This window comes from Canis lupus, chromosome 15 (genome assembly GCF_003254725.2).
Source record: "Canis lupus dingo isolate Sandy chromosome 15, ASM325472v2, whole genome shotgun sequence".
Classification (NCBI taxonomy): domain Eukaryota; kingdom Metazoa; phylum Chordata; class Mammalia; order Carnivora; family Canidae; genus Canis; species Canis lupus.
The window spans coordinates 63,092,925-63,099,687 of NC_064257.1; positions in this window are offsets into that span (position 1 = coordinate 63,092,925).

Consider the following 6,763-nt stretch of genomic DNA (forward strand, 5'->3'; position numbering starts at 1 on the left):
GGTATTACTCAATTCTGCAGCTTCAGCAAATACTTCAGTTCTTTAGGAATAAGTACAGGTTACAGTGAAAAGATATATGTGGTTCTCAGCACCGAGGCACTTGGGTGTAGTCCAAATGGGAAATACAATTATGCGTATATGTTGTTAAAGACTGAAAATTAACAAGTCCACCAGGGTGGGGGGACAAATAAATAAAATGATGTAGGATTTAGCTTGGTTGAAAAGTGGAGAGTAAAAAAAAAAAAAAAAAAAAAAAAAAGAAAAGTGGAGAGTAGGTAAAGATGATTAGTTTTGATATTGTCAAAAAAAAAAAAAAAGCTACCAAAGAGATTTGAAGATCTACTTGGCTATATTAAATGATTCATGAATTGGGACAGCATCTTATCTAGTAAGCAGAGGGGAAAATCCAAACAGTTGCTTGAAACAGAAGGTTTTCATGGAGAGGAAGGTGGGGGGACAAGAAGTTATTAGTAAAAGGAAAGGCAGGATTGGTTCAGGAAGGTCAGCTTTCCTTAGGGGAAGGGTGGGGGTCTCATGCAGATTATCTTCCTTGGGGTGGTGGAGAGGGCCCATGTACACATGACCTCATCTGTGCTTACCAGAAAATTCCCAACCGACCCATTAAGACTGCATTTCTGGGGAAAATATAAAGTGTAAGTAGGTTATGTGTTAAGCCCCAAATTGATGACTTGGCCTAACTGACCCCATTTTGGGCCTGTCGTTTTCTTTTTAGCTGTATCATCATCATCATGAGCATCCTTTCTATGGCAGTCTCCCACTAAAAAGGCTTTAGTCTATTTTTTTTTTTTACTTAATCAAAAAAATTTTTAAATAAATAACTGGAATATATTTGACATACGACACTGTAAAAGTTTAAGGTTTACAACATTGTGATTTGATACATTTATGAATTATAGTATGATCGCCATCGCAGTGACGATTAGCACCTCTATCCTGTCATGTGGTTATCATTTCACGTTAGTGGTTAAGATAACTCAGGTGTACTGTCTAAGCATGTTTGTTAGCAGAGAGTCCAGTTCCCTGGCCTCAACTCTTGAGTTTCACCGAGAAAGAATTTGTAGCCAAACTCTTAAGCTAGCGTTTAACAATGGTCAAGGCGAAAAAGTACACTCTCAGGGTAGACAGTGGGCCGAGGGGGTCAGAGGTATGTGTGGTTTCTTAAACTGCAAGGGTTATAAGGTCTCTGACTGAGGTGGCCTCCAGTTCTCTAAGGGACTCCACTTACCGCTTGGAGGGAGGAGATTTTAGCCCTACATGGTCCTTGTTGGAATGGTCGTGACAGCCATCCTCTCAAACAGGGTCAAAACCACATTGTCAACACATCATAATGAAGTTAAAGGTTCCTTGAGGGCAGTGGTTATAGGGAAATTCTAACATGCATGCGTGTTCCTGGGGTTTTTTCCCAGCTGTTCGGATTCTGGAGGTAGTTGGTGGTTGCTTTCTTTTTCAACAATTGAACAGTCCCATTTCCTGCTTGTATCGAGCTAACTGCCGACGTTGTCATGAGGATGCTCATGCAATATTGTAGTCTGTATTATTGAGACTGTGCCTCAGATCTCTGGAGCTCATTTACTCCATTGTGTCTTCCATTTCTTTCATCAAAGTCTTGCAGAGTTTGTTATATAGATATCTCATTCCTTATAAATATAAATCCTGAACATTCCCCAAATGCCATTGGAATTGATGAATTCAGTGAATTTGAAGGATATAAAATCAACATGTGGAAATTCTTGTGTTTTTAGACTCCAATAATGAAATATCTTGAAAAGAAATAAAAACTATCCCATTCATAATAGCATCAAAAACAATAAAAAGACAGGAATATATTTAACTAAGGATATCCCCTGCAAATAAAAAACAATTTTACTTCTTCCTGTCTGATTTGGAGGCCTTTTTGTTTCTTTGTCTTGCCTGATTGCTCTGGCTAGGACTTTCAGTGCTATATCGAATAGGGTGGTGAGAGTGGGCACCCTTGTCTTTTTTCTGATCTTAGGGGAATGTCTTAATGTTGAGCATAATATTAGCTAATGTGAATGGCTTTTATTATATTGGGGTATGTTCCTTTTATACTAAGTCTGTTGAAGGTTTTTATCATGCAAAGATATATTTTATCAAGTAGTTTTTTATATCTATTGCAAAAATCATGTGATTTTTATCATTCATTCTTTTAATGTGTTGTATTGCATTTATTACTTTGCATATGTTGACCCATCCTTCTATTCCAAGGGTAAAACCCACTTGGTCATGGCGTATAATTCTTTCAGTGAATCCTTAAAATTCAGTTGGCTAATATTTTGTTGAGAATTTTTACACCTATGTTCATCAAGGACACTGGCCCAAAATTTTCCTTTCTGATAGTATCCTTATCTGGTTTTGATAGCAGGGCGATGCTATTCTCATAGAATATGTTTAGAAGTATTCCCTCCTTTTCAATTTTTTTTTTAGAAGAGTTTGAGAAGGGTTGATGCTAATTCCTCACATGTTTGATAGAATTCCCCAGGAAAGCTGGTTCTCGGATTTCTGTGTGTGGTGGGTTCTGATTATTTATTCAATCTCTTTACTCGTTATTGATCTATTTAGAGTTTCTGTTTCTTCCTGACTCATTGTTTCTCAATATTGTTGAACTACTTTTCTTGGAACTCAGTGTGACCAAGACTATGACTTTCTGCTAACTTGCAGGGCAAGTGGCAAAATTGAATAAGGGCTAGATTAGGAGCGAGGCAGATCAGGTGCTAGTTATACTTTTCCCACTGTTGGCTGGAATATATTATGTAGTGTCATGAAGATTTAGCTTTATAGATTATACAATGATAGACTTAGGAAAAATTATCTTGACATACTCCTATGAATATTAGTGCATTTTGAGGGGCACCTGGGTGGCTCGGTTGGTTAAGTGTCTGCCTTCAGATGAAGTCATGATTCCAGGACTCTGGAATTGAGCGTCAGGATCTCTGCTCCGCGGGAATCTGCCTCTCCCTCTGCCCCTCCCCCCACTCATGTATGTGCCTTCTCTCTCTCTCAAATATATAACATTTTGAAATAGATGAATACGAATACATTTTGAAACTATAGATCCTAGTAGACCGAGATGCCCAGCAGATCAATATTCATACATCTGTCCATTCTGGTTACACACAAACTGTGGTATCAAGACATGATTGGCCTTCCAGTTCTCACCAAGGGGGATGATAGGCCAAATGATGGGCTAAAATGATATCCATTTTCTAATTCCTGTTACTTTACATGGTAATGGGGCCATAGAGATGTGATTAAGTTAAAGATCCTGAGATGGAGAGGTTATCCTGGAGTATCCAGTGGGCCTCATATACTCATAAGGGTCCTTATAAAAAGGAGATAAGATGATTAGAGTTAAAAAAAAAAAGACACATGATACATGGACATAGAAGTCAGAGTGATAAGGCAAGGAGCCAAGGAATGTGGGTAGCTTCTAGGAGCTAAAGAAGCAAGAAACAAATTCTGCCCTTAGAACTTCCAAAAGGAAAGCAGACTTTGATTAAGGTCATGTAAGACCCCATTTCAGACTTCTGGCCTCCAGAACAGTAATATAATAATTTAAAAAAAAAGATTTTATTTATTTATTCATGAGAGACACAGGCAGAGGGAGAAGCACCTGCAGGGAGCCCAGGACCCCAGGATCGCGCCCTCAGTGGAAGGAAAATGCGTTCAACTGCTGAGCCACCCGGGCATCCCAGTAATATAATAAATTTGTGCTTTTGTAAGCCCCTGTATTTGTGCTAATCTGTTACCACAGTTACAGGAAACCAACACGAGAACAAAGAGGAAACCCATTAGCAAGGCTTGGCAGTTTTAAGACGTATCTAAAAAATCATGATTTTCCTCCCATTGAGACAAGAGTCTAATCCACTTCCCGTACATGTGGGTGGAATTCACGACTTATTCTTACCTGCAAAATGCAAAAGAAGAGAAACTACGTTAGGTCTGAGTCCAGGTTATTGAAGGCAATTAGCTGGACCTCTGCTTCGTGTGGTACAATCACACTTGAAATCTTCAGCTTTTCGGGAGAATTCCTGAGTACCCTGAGGCCACACTGCTGTGAAGAAGACATTACGTGGAGATGAGTGGGCCCTCTGGTCAACTGCGTGGTTGAGCCCCGGCCAGGCCCTGGCCAGCTGCCACGTGAGCAGCACAGTAAGGCCTTCAGGTAATCAGAGCTCCCGCCAACAAATACTTGAAACTTCAGGAAAGACCATAAGCCAGAGCTGCTCTTATGAGCTCTTCGCCCAAACCCTGATGCACAAAATCCTTGAAAAATGTACTAAGTGATTGTTGTTTAAGACAAGGTATTCATATATTAATATTATAATGCAAAAGTTAGCCAATAAACTTTTAAGGACACCTGTGCACTACATGGTCGCCGGGCAGCAACAGCGCTGTACTTGGCTTAAAGGATACGTTACCAGCCTCAGTGGATTCAATTACCAGTAGCCAAATGCTATGACTTCTAAATGAGTAGCTCAAACTTCTATTTTCTGCTTCAGCCTTTCATATCTCACAGCCCTCACCTCAAACTAAACCTGTTAAAAAAATTAATTCTTCCCATTTTCATCCCTTTTCTAGAGACTTTGGTCCATTCGTATTTTTGTTAGGGGTTCCTTTGCTCAACCGATTGCTAAAACATGAAATCTGGGCATCATTTCAACTTCTTTCTCTTTCCTAACATAATTGGTCACTAAACCAAGCTATTCTTCATGTTAACAATTCTCAGTTGAGTCTCCTTTTCTCAATTATTATCGCCATGGCCTTTTTTAAGGGCCTTAATATATCCTACTCTAACTAACCGTAATGACTTCCTAAATACATTGTTTCTTCTCTTTCAACTTCTGTCAACATAATTTCCCAATTTATCAGCATACATGTTGCCTGATAAACCCTTTTAATAATTTGAATCACCTGTAGCTAATAAATATGTAACATTTTGGAATCCTGCTTTGACCTAATTTACTTTTTTGGCTCAAAATCGACCAACTTTTGTGGAAATACAAATAAAGAAATGGCTAAGCAGCCGGTATCTGCACTGAAGAGTAAGTTGTTCTTCCACTTGCGTATATGCCCAAGTAATCCTCTGTGCCTGAAGAATCTGTGACCAGCAGGGAGGCCGAGCAATCGTGATGGCAGCCTGCATTAGGAGATCAGAGAAAATGACACCAGCTTTTGAAGCAACAGCCATTCCGTAGTTAGAAAGTAACATCTTTGGGGTGTTTGGATGACTCAGTTGGTCAAGCTTGGGACTCTGGATTTTGGCCCAGGTCATGATCTCAGGGTGGTGAGATTGAGCCCCACGATGGGCTCTGTGTGGGACACAGAGCGGCTTGAGATTCTCTCTCTTTCCCTCTGCCTCTTCTTTGTTCATGTTCCCTCTTTCTTTCTCTCTAAAAGAAACCAACCAAATGACAACAACAAAAAAACCACAAAAAAAACAACTAACCAACCAACGAACCAACCAACCAACCAAACAAACAAACAAACAAAAAAATAAATGAAATAAAATAAGAAAAGAAAGTAACATCTTTGACAAATCCTTTCTACCCAGGATCTGATAGCGGGTGAGTTATGACTCTTAGGTGACATTTGATCATGTGACCAGAGCTGCCCAAAAGGAATCAAGCAACTTCAGAGTCGTAAATAACAGAGACTATTCAGTTAAGTAGAATTGACATATGATGTCTAGCTTGAATAGTTACTTCAGACACAAAGAATTTTCAGGATAAAAATTTCCTAGTATGCCCTGCAGTTTAACTACAGAGATAGCGCCTGTCTCAGGATGTACAGAAGCCTGTAAAAAGTTTAGGTCATCAGTTAAATAAAAAAGAAAAATTAAAAACCTCTTTTATGGAATGTTCTGGATAATACACTGGCATGTGTCCGAAATGGTCTACCTCCATTCTACAAGTCCATTTGGGATGTTTATAAGGGACATTAGAGAAAGTAAATCTTCCAAGTGAAAAGATGTTGGAGCATCTTGTTTTCACCTTTTCATGGAAATAGAGATGGTTGGATACAAGAAGCCAACAGCTATTCAGGTAACCAAGGGATTTGAAGGACAGATAAGAAGATTGATAATTGAACACCAATAAAAAATAAATTTATTATTTAAAAAAAAAAGGATTGATAATAAAAAATATAGAAAAACACAATGAGTTGACTTTCCAGAATAGGTCCAGTTACTATGTGTGTCCCACAGGAATGCTTCCCAAAGGGGCCTTACTGCAGAGAAGGCTGTTTATTATCCACACTTTTTTTTTTTTAATCTATTTCAGTCAGTCTACTTTTCCTTGGCTCCTCATTGAATGTTCATCTGGTCTCTTAAACTGAATGAATGCAAATAAGGATGAAAACCATACATGGACTCAGTAATAAGGTCTTTGCTTCACCAAGGTTGATGCGGGCCCTGCCAAATGCCCCGTGCATCTCAGCTGCCACTATGGCCTTACTGAGGGGAAATAGCCGGGCACCTAATGTTAAGTAAAGTACGCTAGGTTCCTGCCAGAAAGCAAAGGGTAGTAATTTATCCTCATTTACGTTAACACATTCTGGCTTGTATTTATTCCTATGCCAGTCAGGTCTTTCCCAGACGTACGTGTTTGGCTTACTGTATACGATTTTAGTCTTACACGCAGCAATGCTTCTGCATGAGGAACTCACATCGCAGTGAGAAATGTTAGGCGGTGGGGATACTAAGTAGGATCTACCCCAGCCTTCA